The sequence below is a fragment of the Pithys albifrons genome, chromosome 17 (assembly GCF_047495875.1).
Source record: "Pithys albifrons albifrons isolate INPA30051 chromosome 17, PitAlb_v1, whole genome shotgun sequence".
Lineage (NCBI taxonomy): Eukaryota > Metazoa > Chordata > Aves > Passeriformes > Thamnophilidae > Pithys > Pithys albifrons.
This window is the reverse complement of record NC_092474.1, coordinates 7,751,234-7,765,427: the sequence shown is the minus strand read 5'-3', so window position 1 is coordinate 7,765,427 and position 14,194 is coordinate 7,751,234. Positions and strand designations below refer to the sequence as shown.

General features: G+C 56.9%; 1 protein-coding gene across 1 annotated transcript in view; it reads right to left on the bottom strand.

Moving 5' to 3' along the window:
• FAM222A (family with sequence similarity 222 member A) overlaps positions 1-14,194 on the bottom strand; it is a 29,979-nt gene that overhangs the window by 14,238 nt on the left and 1,547 nt on the right. The window lies entirely within an intron of this gene.

Below are 14,194 nucleotides of genomic sequence, written 5' to 3'. Positions count from 1 at the left end.
GCTCTGCCGGCGTACCAGCCGCCACCTCCCAGCACAGAGTGACCCCGGCCAAGGCTGGGGACAGACAGTGTTAACATCCCACTCAGGGTCCTGGGATCTGTCGCCAGCTCCCAGCTGGCATGGAAATCTGCTCGACAAAAGCTGGAGGGGTCAGGCCAAAGTCACTGCCGCCACCGTGCTGCTCATTGTATGTCCTTCACCGCCGCGGGGCTGGGAGTTATAACCAGTTGCTGCTGACACCCTCCCACTGCTCCGGCTGGCACAGGGAGCGATATTCCTACTTGGAGAGGGCAGGGAGATGTGGGCAGCAGCAGCAGGAAAGCAGGCAGTGGTGCCTATCCAGTGTCACAGCTCCTGAGTCACCGCTCTGGCTGAATGTTTACAGAGGCCATGGATGGTGTCACTGTTGGGTACATCACTTCATCTTCTCCACGGTGGGGAAACTGTGCCCTCCTGCAGTCATCCTGCATGTCCCAGTGTCGGTGAGTGCTCCTTGTTGCCATGTAGGGGAGCGATGCGGTGGCCTTGGGCGCATGGTGGTCTTGGTCAGGCGCTGGGAGAGCCTGTGCCCATCTCTGCCAAGAAGCAAAGCATGGATGGGTGCTCCCAGAGCCGAGTCCGGGGTTCTCTGTGCTCCACTGGATTAAATGTCACCCTTTGAAACCCTCTTACAGCCACCATGGGCACAGATGGTCCCTGTGCATGCACCGCTCACTCCTACGGGCAGGGTGTCCCAGGCTCTGGGATTGTCCCTGGAATGGGATCCATGCAGTGTCTCCGTCTTGGCTGGGCCCTGTCCATCAGCCTGGGGGTCTCAGCCCACTTTCCCCAGCCAGATGGGGGCATGGAGAGACTCATCAGCAAAAGGTGTGAGGAGGAGGAGGGGAGGAGGAAGTCATCTAATACCAAGCAGGTGTCTGGAGAACCCAAATTGTGCTGTTTTCTCCTAATAATGAAGTATTCATGAGTAAAAGCCTTTTTCACTACTTTCTTAAGATACTAATTTCACAACAAGCGCCTTGTTACCATGCAATTATTCCAATCGTGCATTTCTCCCAGATTCCATCTGTCCTCGCGCTCTCTAAATGAAAGACAATCATGTAACCACCTTTCATTATTCACTATTTTACTTTCAGCAAAGGTACCCTGAAAGAAATGATTTCCTCTGAAAGGGACTTTTATTCAGTTTCAAAACCAATTTTCTCCTATTACTGTCTTAAAAAAAAAGGAGGGGGGCAGGGAGGTGTTTTTATTTCATGCATTACATATCCTTTGTTAACGCAGCTCGCAGTAAAAGCAGCCGTATCCATTTTCTGGCTTCGATTTCTGGTAATTTTAAAATATGCCATTACAATCAGGCAGAAATTATACAGTTTGAAAAGAGAATGAAGTGCTTCTTATTCAGAGCCTGAGCGCACTTGACTGCCAGGAGCTCGCCTCTCCCCGCCGGGACTCGGCTTCATTACGCAGCCCCACTCCCAGTGCCGCGGCTCTCCCGGCACGTGCCCACCACCTGCATGTTCCGTGCCAGGAGCTGCTGCCCTGAGCCCGGTCCTGGCCCCATCTCCAGCCGCACAGGGTGGCCCCGGGTCAGGGCACCCACGGCCGTGCGGGGGATGGATGATGGCACCGGTTTCCGCTGTACCTGAGCCTCAGCTCCGCGGTGACCTCAGCGCTGGTGTCCCACCGGGTGTCACCATATGGCCAATTAGCAATGGACGTCACCTCCTCCCTACAGAGAGACAGCTCCTCATGGGGACACTGACCTGTGTCCCTGGCAGACACAGGCACCGTGGGCGGCTCGTGCCACTGCTGGATGAGGATCAGGTCGCTGATGGTCCCTGGGGCAAATGGCTGAGAGCAAGGAGAAAGCACCCAGGGGGTCACCAAATCCATGTGCTGGCACAGGGAGGGCACAGATGCAGCCCCAGTCCGGGGGAACGCTGGTGGCCTGTCACAGGAGCCAAGGGCACACTTGACCCTGGGGGTCCAGCAATGCAGGTCCCTGGGGGCACTCCCATGCTGGGAGAGGTTGTCCCCATCACTGCCATACACAGCCCAGCACCTTCCTGGAGCCATCCCAACCCTGTCCATGGAGCATCATGGAGACACAGGAGCCACACGCCAAACTGAATAAAGCCACTGATTAATTCAGAGCCCAGCTCTGCCCCCGTCTCCCCGTGTCTCGCAGCTGAGATGATTTTTCCGACAGCTATGCTGTACTTCATGGGCACACTTAGAACTATGAGGGCTCCAGTGCCACAACCCCACCCATCTGTTCACCCCAGCACCCTGTCGGGTGTCCCAGGCCCCCAAAGTGCCCGTGGGCGAGCGGGTGGGCGCCCGGCACAATGGGCATCTGTGCAACGGTGGCATTTCGTTAATGCTGCTCAGAAAAGCCCCTGAATCAGCTGATGGGAATTGGGCACTGGGCTGTCCAACGCTTAGCGCCGGCTTAGTTAGCTCCATCTGCATTTGAAATAATTCCAATCAGCAGGATCCGATTTAGTTCAAGCTGCTCTGGCTCTTTCGTGGCAGGAAAGGCAACACTCAGCAGTTTTGCCGGAATGCCCCGAATCTGCACGGCCTCTGCCCAGGCTGTGGATCCACCACCATCCAGCAAGCACCACTGCACCTGGCAAGACCACCCCACCAGGAGCAGGGTCCCTTGGGAACACCTGGAGTAGAGTACCCCAGGAGCCCCAAACCCCACATGCCACAACCCTGGCATCACAGTGTCTCAGAATGGTTTGGATTGGAAGGAACCTCAAAGCTCATCCCATTCCACACCCTGCCATGGGCAGGGACACCTTCCACTATCCCAGGTTGCTCCAAACCCTGTCCACCCTGACCTTGGACAACTTTCAGGGATGGGGCAGCCACAACTCCATCCTCCCCCTCTCCCACCACTCCTTGCTGCCCCACACCCAGGTAATCCATCTCAACATCGCACTATTTATAAGCCCAAGGTCTTCGTGACTTTAATAAAAACCACCACCCTCTATGTCTAAAGCCCCAGTGATGGGAGGGTTTGGCACCTCCTCTGACATCAGCACTGATAAGTCGGGCTTATCTCCTGCGAGCTCCCTGCGAAGGTCCCTCCGGCGAGATAAGGGCAGTGCAGCTGTCGATAGAGGCTTTCGCAGGCGAGGATTTAGATAAAAGAAAATGTGACGGGAGGGGGAGAAAAGAAAAAGGAACTTTTGAAGTCTCAGCCTGAAGTGGGTCTGTGCAGTTGCTGGCAGTGTGAGGCAGCAGGCAGGGCAGGGATGGTAAAGGACAAGGTCTTGGTCACCATCCAGGCTCTGCTGCAACATGTCCACATCCTTCCCCAGGCATTATTGAGGTGCAAGCCCATAAAAAGGGAGCTTTTGGGTTTAGGAAAAGAAGGAGGGGCAGGAACAGCGATGCTGCAAAGCTGTTTGAGTCACACCACTACCACATCCTCCCTGGTTATTAAAAGCCAGCAATGGGTTCAGCTCAAGGACAGGAGGTGATGGGGTCACCCTGGCTGGGAGAGGCACTGACAGAGCCTGATGGACGGACAGACTGACAGTGTGGGAGCAAGGCCAAGGCTGGCAGCAACCAGGGAAATGAAGAAAAGGCCCTCACTGATCCCTGATGTGCCAAGTATAACAAACCCAGCCAGTGTGGAGCAAGGGTACCCACTATCACTGGGGACACCCCTGTCCCTTGTCCCTCCATGGAGGGAGGAGAATTCCATTGTCCCTCCAGGGAGCTCCCCTTCCCTGCAGCCCTGGGACATCAGTGCTACCCCCACAGCAGCCCTGGGACATTGGTGCTGCCCCTACAGCAGCCCTGGGACATCGGTCTACTCCCACAGCAGCCCTGGCACAGATGCTGCCGCCATCCCTGGTCCCCACAGACACTGGTTTCCCATCCCATGGCATCCTGTGAGGGTGAGGAGGTGCTGGAGAAGGAAGGCCTCCCCTCTACACACAGCAGATACCCATCCCATTGCAGGGAGAGCAGGATTTTGGCTGGTGCTGCCGTGCCAGCTCATGCCCATCTCCCACCCAGATTTAGGGTGGAGGGGACAGGATGCTCAGCAAGTGATGCCACAGCTCAGCCCTACACAAAGCATAGCAAGATTACTCCACCATAAACCATGAGGAGCACCAGGTAAAATAAAAGCGAAACTTTGCCACCAAAGGTGCCACAAGGCACGGATGGTGCCAGCAGCCGCCCCACGACCTTCCCTCGCCCGACCAACCCTCCACTGGCTGGGATAATCCTCTCCCCTCCATGTGCTCCAGCCCCAGGCCTTTCAGGGGGCCCTGTTAATAATTAAATGTTAATCTAAAAAGCAATTTTAGCTGCAGTGCTGCAGATCTGGTTAGAGATTACATTAGCATGTAAGAGTCAAGGGTAATTTTCTCTAACCCCTCTTGTGATCTTTAAAACCCGCAGATCTTAAAGCAACACCAGCTCCTCTGATTAAAATTGGAAGCTGGGGTTTGCAATGGATAATGATTCTGGAAGTGATTATTTTGCCGCTCAGGATCTCGCTGAGGTGGTGGGGAAGTGGGGGGCTGGGACAGTGACCCAGACCAGCCGAGTGGCTTCTCCCAGCATGTGCCCTGTGGAGATGCTGGGAAGATGCCAGGCTGAGCCTGGGACTCTGCTGTCACACACTGAGCATCCCCATTTCCCACTTCCCCAGAGCCTGCCTTTACTTTTGGAGCATTTTGCTGCCAGTGGGATGGTGCCTTTATCGGGCTGCTGTGACACCAGGATGGCACAGAGCCCACAGCTGTGGCACATAGCCAGGGTCAGAGTGGCACTGGAGCTGGGCAGAGCATCCCCTCGCTGCTGGCATTATAGGGCAGTATTAAGTCTTCCCCATCCCGCTCAGAACTGAGGTTTCTACTCCTGTGGCTGTTCCAAGAAAAAAAACCCCTAGACTGCACAAGAAAATCAACATCCAAAAACACCTCAGAATAACCTTTGGCCCACAAGCAGGGCCAGAGAGACTGGGATGGGGCACAGCAAATCACCTCCCGAGCAGCACAAATGACCCGATGGAAGAAATATGGTATCAGATGTGTCCGTAATGATGGAATTAAAAAAAAAAACAAAAAACCAACAATTCAAGTGCTGTTGAGCATTTGCAGACGTCCTCGCACAGGGCTTGGGCGGCCTGGTTAAATTTATGTGTCAGCTTTAAGCAGGCCTCTCATCAAATGAGCTATTTTGGGCAGAGATTAAAGATCTATTTTTGCTGAGAGCAGGAACAGCTCGAACAGGTTAATAATGATTCTGGAAAGCCAACTGACTCCAGTGCCCCAGGGCAGGGACCCAGAGCCCTGGGCAGCGCCAGGGGGTCCCTGAGCCACAAGTGCAACATCCCCCAGCCTGCTGCCATCCTGGCGGGCAGGAGGAGCGCCGTGTGCTGCGCTGGGTGCCGAGCAGCCGTGGGTAATTGGAAGTGGCAGACGCTGGCATGGCACTGCCAAGAAGGTCATTACATGGGACTGGGAATGAAATGCCAGGAGCGGGGGGTGGGGAGTGGCCCGGTTAGCAAAGGTCAGGACCCCATTCGGCACCGTCAGTGTTTTTGGCAGAGCTCAGCCCTGGCTCTGTGCACTGGGGTTCTGGCAGGGCCAGCGCGTAGCAGGTGGGCGGACCTGTCTGTGCAGATGTGTCCCCTCTGATGTGGTACCAGCCCCTCAAATAAAACCTCATCATCCAACACAATCGTGCCATGCCTTCATCCTGCATATGGATGGGAAGAGGAGCTGGGGGAATGAGCCCACTGAGCTGCCCACCATCCCACTGTGGATGGTCAGGATGCTCACAGGGTTTTGGTCCCATACCCACCAGAGACACAGGATCAAGACACCAGAAAAGCCAAGCAGCTTCAGGAAGACCTCCAGAGCAACAATTAAAAGCACCCTGGACCCCAGCCTGGCATGGGTGTCCCCACCATGGGCACCTGTAGCACCCACATCTCCAGCTGAGATCCAACAAACATCACGGCAGAGATCAAAGCTCCCACCACAGCTCCTGCCCCATCCTGGCTGCGTCCTGCCCCAGCCCAGGACTCAGTTGCCCCAGCAGTGGCAGGTCCCTGTGCTGCCATGGCCGCGGTGGCAGCGCCGCGGTGCCCGGACCCCGCCAGCCGGGCGTGCGCCGCTCTGTAATTACAGCCCCGAGCGCCTGAGCTGTGAAAGAATCTGAGGAAGGAATCTAGGGTAGATCGCGCTGCTGAAATTACTATAATCAAAGGCTTTCACAAAGGCTTCAAATGCAACCAATTACCCTGAAAGGCGAGGCAAGAAAGAAAACAAATTAGCATGTTTGCACAGAGCCTCGGCACAGCGCACACATTGCCCCGCGCCACCCTCGGCCCTGGCTGGCCGCTGCTCCCCATGCCCGGGTCCCTGGGCACCCTCCCCTCATCCCTGGGTACCAGCTCCCCATCCCCACAGCAGGTCTGTATCCCCACATCCTGCTGTCACCACTGACCCGCTCGCAGCTGCACACAAAGGGGCTCTGTGCCCATCACTCAGCCCACGGCCGCTGCTGCCCTGCCTGCACACAAAAGCCCTGCCTGTGCCATGGCCGGGGCCAGCACAGGCTTGGGGGCTTGCCAGGGTGGCCTGGGGAAACCTCTCTCCCTTCCTCCCTTCTCCCCTGGTGCTGGCTGGGGTCCTCAGGAGAGAGGAGGTGAGGGGGGTCCTCAAAGGCATCCACTGAGCGCAGCCCCACATCACCCATCCACAGTGGGGGAAAGGACTCATGGCAGGGACCCCCCACCCTCCCCTCCTTACGTTATACTTTGTCTGCGCTGCCAGTCTGGGGAAAAAGAGGGGAAAAAACTAAAAATCAACTTCTTCCTTTTAATATTTAACACGAGTCCATCACCCTCAGTCTATTTGGTAATACAAAGCTTTGGAGATTTAAACCCTTCTCACCCGGAGAGATGGAAATGAATGGTGCTCTTTAATGAGCTGGTTCAGCAGAAAAGATAGATTTCCAAGATTACTGTAGGAATTCTTATAATTGATGTGTACTTTTGTAACAAGGATTATACCACACCATCCGGGCAAGCAATTCCGGCTCTTTTCCCCCATTGTCCCCAACTCACCCTGCTTTTGGGGTTCCTGGGGGACAGGGACCAGACTGTGCACCCACGGGGAGAACCAACATTATGGGGGGAAGAAAAAGACAAAGAAAAATTAAACAGGTCTTTCTTATTTAGCCACAGACAACCTAATGCAGCCGCTGAATGGGAAAATAAGGCATCTCTCCAGATTTCTGTATTTGCTGTACAAATCCCTCCTTTCCCCACCGATCCGGGGCCGGATGAGCTCCTGAATGCCGAGTAATTAGAAGGAAGAGAGAACAATACTCAGCACTGCTGAAGAACGCGGAGTTTCCCTCCGATGTTTGTAGCAATTGTATGAAAATGTAGCAGGCGGGCTGTGGAGAGCAGACAGTGGGATTGGGAGCAGCCTGGATCTGAGCTGGCTGCCTCCCCCGCCTGATTGGCATTAATTGTGCGCGTTTGCAAAGCAGAACAGAAAGTCTGACATGAGCTGCGAGCCAACATTTCTTTCTAATAGTCTTAATGATTACGATGGGAGTTGATGATCATTGCGAGGCATTACTAGCCCAGAGAGCGGCTCTGTGGCTGCTGGGGACAAGTGGGGATGTCCCCAACCCTGTCCCCATGGCATGGGGGGCATGGTCCCCATGGTGGGCTGGGGGAGTGCTGGGATAGGTCTGCGTGGTCCTTGGTAGACAGAGCTCCCCCGGGGAACACTCCCGTCAAGCTGTGAAACTGGTGAGGGGACAGAAAGGACAGGAAGGGGACGGAAGTCCCCTCCTCTGGCTCTGCCCCATAGGAGAAGGGTGACTGCTGGGGGGCAACACCCACAGGGAGAAGGTCCCCTACAATCAGCCCCCTCTGGAGCAGGAGTATCCCCCAGGGATGCCCCACACTGAGGGGGCTGATGCCCCTGCTCCCATGGGTGCCCCAAACCAGCTGCCTCAAACCAGCTGCCCCAGCAGGTACCACAGGAGGGACTGGGGGTGCTGCCCTGGGGAGCGACTGCAAACAGCAGAGCCCATCATTAAAAGCTGATTAATGAAACCCGAGATTCCTTGACCCTTGTAAGGCTGTTTTTTCGCATGTCCTTGAGTTTTGTGGCTGCAGATGCAGGAGGGAGGTGGGTGGGCTGTGGAGACCAGCACAGGCTGCTCCGAGCACAGGAGAGATGGAGCCAGATGAGCACGAAAACCCTGCACAGCCCGGCCCATCCAGGTTTACACAGGAGGAAAAATCAATGGCCATCGATCCGCAGTACAAAGGCAGAGCGGCGCTGGCAGACGGCAGGCGGCTGCCACCTGACCGGGGCTGAGCAAAGGACACGGCTGGGTCAACCTCTGGGGACTGCTGTGCTGCTGGGGGACACGGCTCAGGGCCACACTGCTGGGGGACCTGTGTGTCCAAGGAGGGACACGGCTCGGGACCACATTGCTGGGGCACCATCGTGGCAGAGGAGGGACAGGGTCACACTGCTGGGGAATCATCATGCCCAAGAGGGTACATGGCTTGGGGTCACATTGCTGCAGACTGTGTGCCTACCAGGAGACAACAGGGCACAGCCAGCAGCATTGATGGCCACCCTGCCTGCATCAGGTGCCCTCAGGGCAGTGAGCAGCACTGCCAGGCCACGTGCCATTAAACCCTCACAGGAGCAGACAGGACACATCCACGGTGTGTGGGTGGCCCTTGTCAATGTCCTTGCCGGGACACGGCTCAGCCTCCCCTGGATGGATGGACAGACGGCCTCAGCCCAGTTCCAAGCTGTTTGATTTGTTTTATCATCTGTGTTGGCCAACAGATCACTCAGCTCTGGGCTTTCTGAGCTCACTAATAATTGTTCCCTGACGAAAAGAAATAAAGACTTGGTCCCTTGCTTCCTTCCCCCCCTTTCCAAAAAAAAAAAAGTCTGTAAAGAAGAGCTATAAAAATGGCTTGTTATCTCACCTAGTGAGGCTCCGGCTGTATGTTATTGCTAATTGGGTATAACATCCTTGTCTTGTTCTGCTCTGTGAAGCTAAATCAAGAAAGCACCACTGCTGCGAACTAATTATATCTCTGGACTGCAGACTCCTGCTTGTCTTCCCCTTTATTGAGTTAAAAAATGGTCACTAACCTTAATCTCTCATATTCCCAAGCATTAGGCCTGCTGGAAACCCACCACTTCCACCTGCATCCTGCTCTGTGCTGGGAAAGACAGAGCACATGGCCCTGTGAAGGCTCAAAGCTGCCCCAGGTCACAGCCCCGAGCAAGAGCCTGGAGGTTCCCACCTCTGGAGCACCTCATGGCACAGCAGCACTGAGACCACCACAGACACTGCTCAGGTCCTCGTGCCATGGAGTCTTTATCAGACACAGCTCAGAGGCTTCCTGTGCTGCACAAACCCACAGACCAGCCGCCTCTCCTCACAGGGGAGATTAAGCTTCTTTCATTATGATGGTTTTCAAAATCTGCCCCCCTGGCAATCCCACAGCCCGAGCTCTGCAGATGTGAGCACATGGGCCACATACAGAGGAACTGAGGAGAGCTCGTGCCGCTCCAGTTCATCCACATCAGCTCCCAGTCCCAGCCCAGGATGGACCCCCATTAATGCTGCTGCTCATCCCTGGGTCCCCCCACAGTCCCCACAGCCGCTTGGCTACAGGTGGCTACAGCTGAACCTCTCTGGTTACTGGCCCAGTTTACACACCAGTTCTGCTGCCATGGCACAGACCAAAGCAGGTCATTGTGAAAGGAGAGAGGACAACCAGAGCCCCACAGGGCACTGAGATGAGCAGCAGGGCTTGGGTCAACAGGGTGGCGCTGTCCCTTCCCATCCTGGCAAACCAGCCACACAAGGTCAGAAATATCAGCAGCAATGGGAGGCTGGGATAGGAACCAGAGTGATGGCACTGACCTAAGCCACCTGCCTGGCTCCAATCCCCCTGCCCGGCTCCAGCCCCCTGCCCATGGGCACCCGCACAGATGGTGTTACTTTTCAAAGGCAAAGTCAAGCTCCAGTTCTCCCTGAGAGCCAAGAGCATCCCTTAAAAAATTGATACTTCCCTGACTATTAATTAACCTGAACCACTTAAAACCGCCTTCAATTTGTCAGGTTTAACTGCCAGCTCTTCTCGGTAAATCAAGCGTCGCGTGCAGATGGAGGCTGCGCGTGCGAGGCAGCAGCGAAGGAGCAGGCAGGGAGCAGGGTGAGAGGGGCACCCTGGACCACCCTGCCCCCAGAGCACCAGCGATGATATTCCCACCCCACAATTAGCTAGGACACGGTATCAAACACAACAGGCAGCAGGCAGGCGTGGGCAGGGCAGCCAGTGGGGCTCGGAATGCCCCACACCGCAGCCTTCCCGTCTCCCCCCACGGCACCCCTGTCGTGCAGCCAAGGCTGAATTGGAAAGCAATATGAATATTTATCTCTGACAGCAAAATCTCCCTGCTGCAGGGTATTAAGGCTTTATTAGTGTGTGGTTACCAGCTACACTAAGCCAGCCCCCGCTCTTGCCTAGAGCACGGCAGAGATGACCTACAAGAGGCAGATGGCAAAGCCTTGGAGAGCCCCCGATGCCGGGACATGCCTCCCGAGGAGGGGGCTGCACATCCCAGTCCCACACACGGAGACAGACACAGAAACAAGAGCAAGTTCCCCCACTAAAACCCCCTCCTCTGCCAGCACCAGCCCCTCCGAAACATCCCCCCAGGCTGGGGCCATTCCCCAGTCCCCGCACCACACGGCTCTTGCTGTTTTGGGTTAAAACGCTGATGTATTCTCTCTTTAGCAAAAGGAGTCCCAGGGGCTATAAAAACTCCCAGCAGGCTCCTGTCAGTCTCAGGTCATTAACTTTCTTTCATTGGGAGTTTGTTTACAGCCAGCCATAAATAGCGGTGCCCGCACTGCTCGCCAGCAGGACTCGGTGGGATGGGATGGGGCTGCAGAGCATCCCTGGGTCCAAGGCATGGGGTCCAGCACTCGCCCCCCATATCAACTTTTCCCACCCCCCGTGCTTCCTCCCAGCCTGGCACCCCATCCTGCTCAGCACAGCGCTGCCCACAGTGCCACAGAACCAGTTCAGCCCTGCAAATTGATGGGGTCACCTTGTGCGCGGCCTGAGGGAGACAGGCACGTGCTTGTGGCTCAGTTATGGCCTTTCCTGGAGGAGGAGGAAGGAGGCAGCTGGCTGGAGCTGCCCCTGTGGGTGACCTACCTCTGGGACCTGCCCCCAACCCTCACCCAGCCCAGCCCCTGCGCTCCTCGCAAGCACCGACCTGGTGTCAAGACCTCTTGCCTGTTTGAGGCATCCCTGTCCCAGCCACAGAGCACTGGGGGGACACCAAGACCCCTTGTCTCCCCCCTGTCTGCACCTCAGACCTCTACCTTTCCAACAATTTACCAGCACGGAGGCAGAAGGCAGGACAGCCAAGTGTCCCCAGCATGGCACTCCTGGCAGGACACTTCCCACACCGTGGCTTCTCCACACCCAAGCATACACAGGGCTGTGGCAGAGCACCCACACCCCACTGCCTGCCCAGGAGGTGCACTGCAGCCCTGCCGGTGCCAGCAGCACCAGGAGCACACCCCAAACCCCGTTAACACCTCGGCAGGCCTGGTGAGATCCTGCTGGATGCAGGTGCCCAGGGCTGTCGGCGAGACCGGGGGTGCCCAGGGCTGGCAGCGGGACATGGGGTGCTCAGGAGCTGTATTTGTTGTGAGTGAACACAGCGGTTCCAGCACGGCCGTGTGACCCACCAGCTGCGGCTGTGCTGGAGCCACAGCATTCTCTGGCTCCTGAGACCCACAGACAGCAGATCCACAGGCACCTCCAGGTCCGGCAGAGCCCCGCACGCTCCCTGCACTGGAAGTTGAGCAGGAACCTCATCCTGTCTCCTCACCAGAACAGCCAGCTCCTTGTACCACCCGGATCAGCACCAGCACCTCACCCTGGCACAATGGCCAGAGTGGGTGTTCAGCGACACAGCCCTGCCAGTGCCTCATCCCAGGCTGCACAGAGGGGTCCTGTGCCCACAGCCACAGCTGGGCTGAGCCAGCCAGGAGCCCACCTCCTGTTGTATTTCACAGGATGGCTCCAGGACCAGCCCCCACAGGGACCGAGCACACAGACCAGCAGCACCCCAGGCTGTGCACTGGCCTGAGGGACTAAACCTCAAACACACACGGCGACTTCTGCTCTTCTACCCACCCTTGAGCGAGCAGGAACTAGGCAAAAATCCCAGCCTCATCCCTCCCAGTCCCCCACATCTATGGAAATATCTCTATTTTAACCCATATACTCGCCCAACCTGTAATCAGAGCAACACAAATAGCCCCTGCTTCCCATGTAAATTAAAAACACCCATTAGGCAGATTTCAAAAGATGTCAGTAGGCTTATAATTATACACGACATCCTTCCGAGATAAAAGCGATTACCGGGGATGCAAATCACTTAGCAACCAATCAGTGCCCCCAGAGCGCGGAGCACTGACCAGCCATCCATTTTCGCCTCGTCCTTTTATTCCCTGCATCGAGCAAATACAAACACAGATAAAGAGAGGCACAATAGCTCTTGACACGCAAATAGGTTAACATAATAAAGCCAGCTTTAGCCGGCTCACTCGAGGGAGAAAAGCAATTCTCAGGCAAGCAGGAGGTAATAAAACAGGGCTTTTGTGTTCCTGGCTCCCATTCTCACCCCTGCGCCAGCTTTGCTGCATTAGCTGATAGGCATCGTGGTTTGATTGAATTACCTTTCATGAATATTAGCTTTTTGAGGAATGCGCAGGCAGAAGAGAAAGAAGAAATGTCTTATTTTTGCATGCATGCGCCCGCTGCAGACGGACATGCGGCGGCACAGATGCCGGCGGGGCCGGGAGAGGGGTCCCGGCAGGTGCAGCCCCCGGCCCACCCCGCCAGCTGCATCATCGCCAGCCTTGGGGAGGTCACACACACGCTCCCTCCACCCCAGAATGAGACACCACCAGCAAAGGTCCTTCCACAGGGACAGATACCCTGCTCTGGCCCCCGAATGAGCCGTGAGGCCGCAAGCCTCTTGCCACTAACGCCACCACCCCGACACCCCCTTTCTCCGGAGCCCACCCCCGTGCCCGTGGTACCCGACAGGAGGAGGGTGGCGGGGTGGGCTGGCTCCCACCACTCATTCCCGAGGCCCCGCGCCGCAGGATCCCGCCGGAGAGAGAGCAGGGCTGCCCGGCTTCACCGCACATTTTCCCACACAAGTTGAGGTCACGCAGGAAACCCGCTCCAGGCAAAAATTAACTCCGCCGCCTGGCAGGGAGGCAAAGGCTGCTGCCGCACGCACGGCGAGCGCGGGGGCAGCGCGGGGCGGGCACGGAGCGCCCGGCCTGGCACAGACCACCGCGGGGGCGTGCGACCCGGGAGACCCCCGCCCCCGGAGCCAGAGCCCTTACCCGGGCAGGGCAGCAGCCTGCGATCAAAAACCAGCCCCGGGAGGGAAGCAGCTCCTCTGCAGCCTGCTCGGGAATAGACGAATTTCAGGCTCACACAAGACAGATAACCAGAGGGGCTTAAAAACGGAGGTGACGTGGCCTCCCCGAGGGCTCTGTCCCCAGGGACAGCCCGGCAACAGCCACCCCCTCCATGGGATTCCCTGCTCCTGCCTGGGGATAAATATGCACAGCGAGATATTTCAATTTTTAATGCCACAGCCGGCTGAGACGGGCCCAGCTCGCAGCCGGCGCTGCTCCGGCACAGAGAACGCGCCCCAGCGGCACCGACCCACCAGACAGCAGGAAAGCTGCTCCTGAAGCTGGGAAAACAAGCTGTGCTCCCGCAGCCAGGGAACGGCTTTCCCTTCCCCTGCTCCACACACAAGGTCAGCACACGGCAGAGCGACCAGAGCCTCCCTCTCCTTTCCCCACCGCGTCGGGGCAGCCTGGCCCGACCGCACCCGGCTCCCCCCGCGGCTCCCGGCACCTCCAATCGCTCCTCAAAGTTTTATAGATCCTTAACACGAAAAATCCCTCCCAGGGCGCCAGGTGCCCTCTGCCAGGGATATTTCCCACCTCACCTCCCAACACCAGAGCCCATGTGCGAGGGCTTTGCCAGCCCGGCTCCCACCGGAGCAATGTCCACGTGTGTGGCCACTGACCA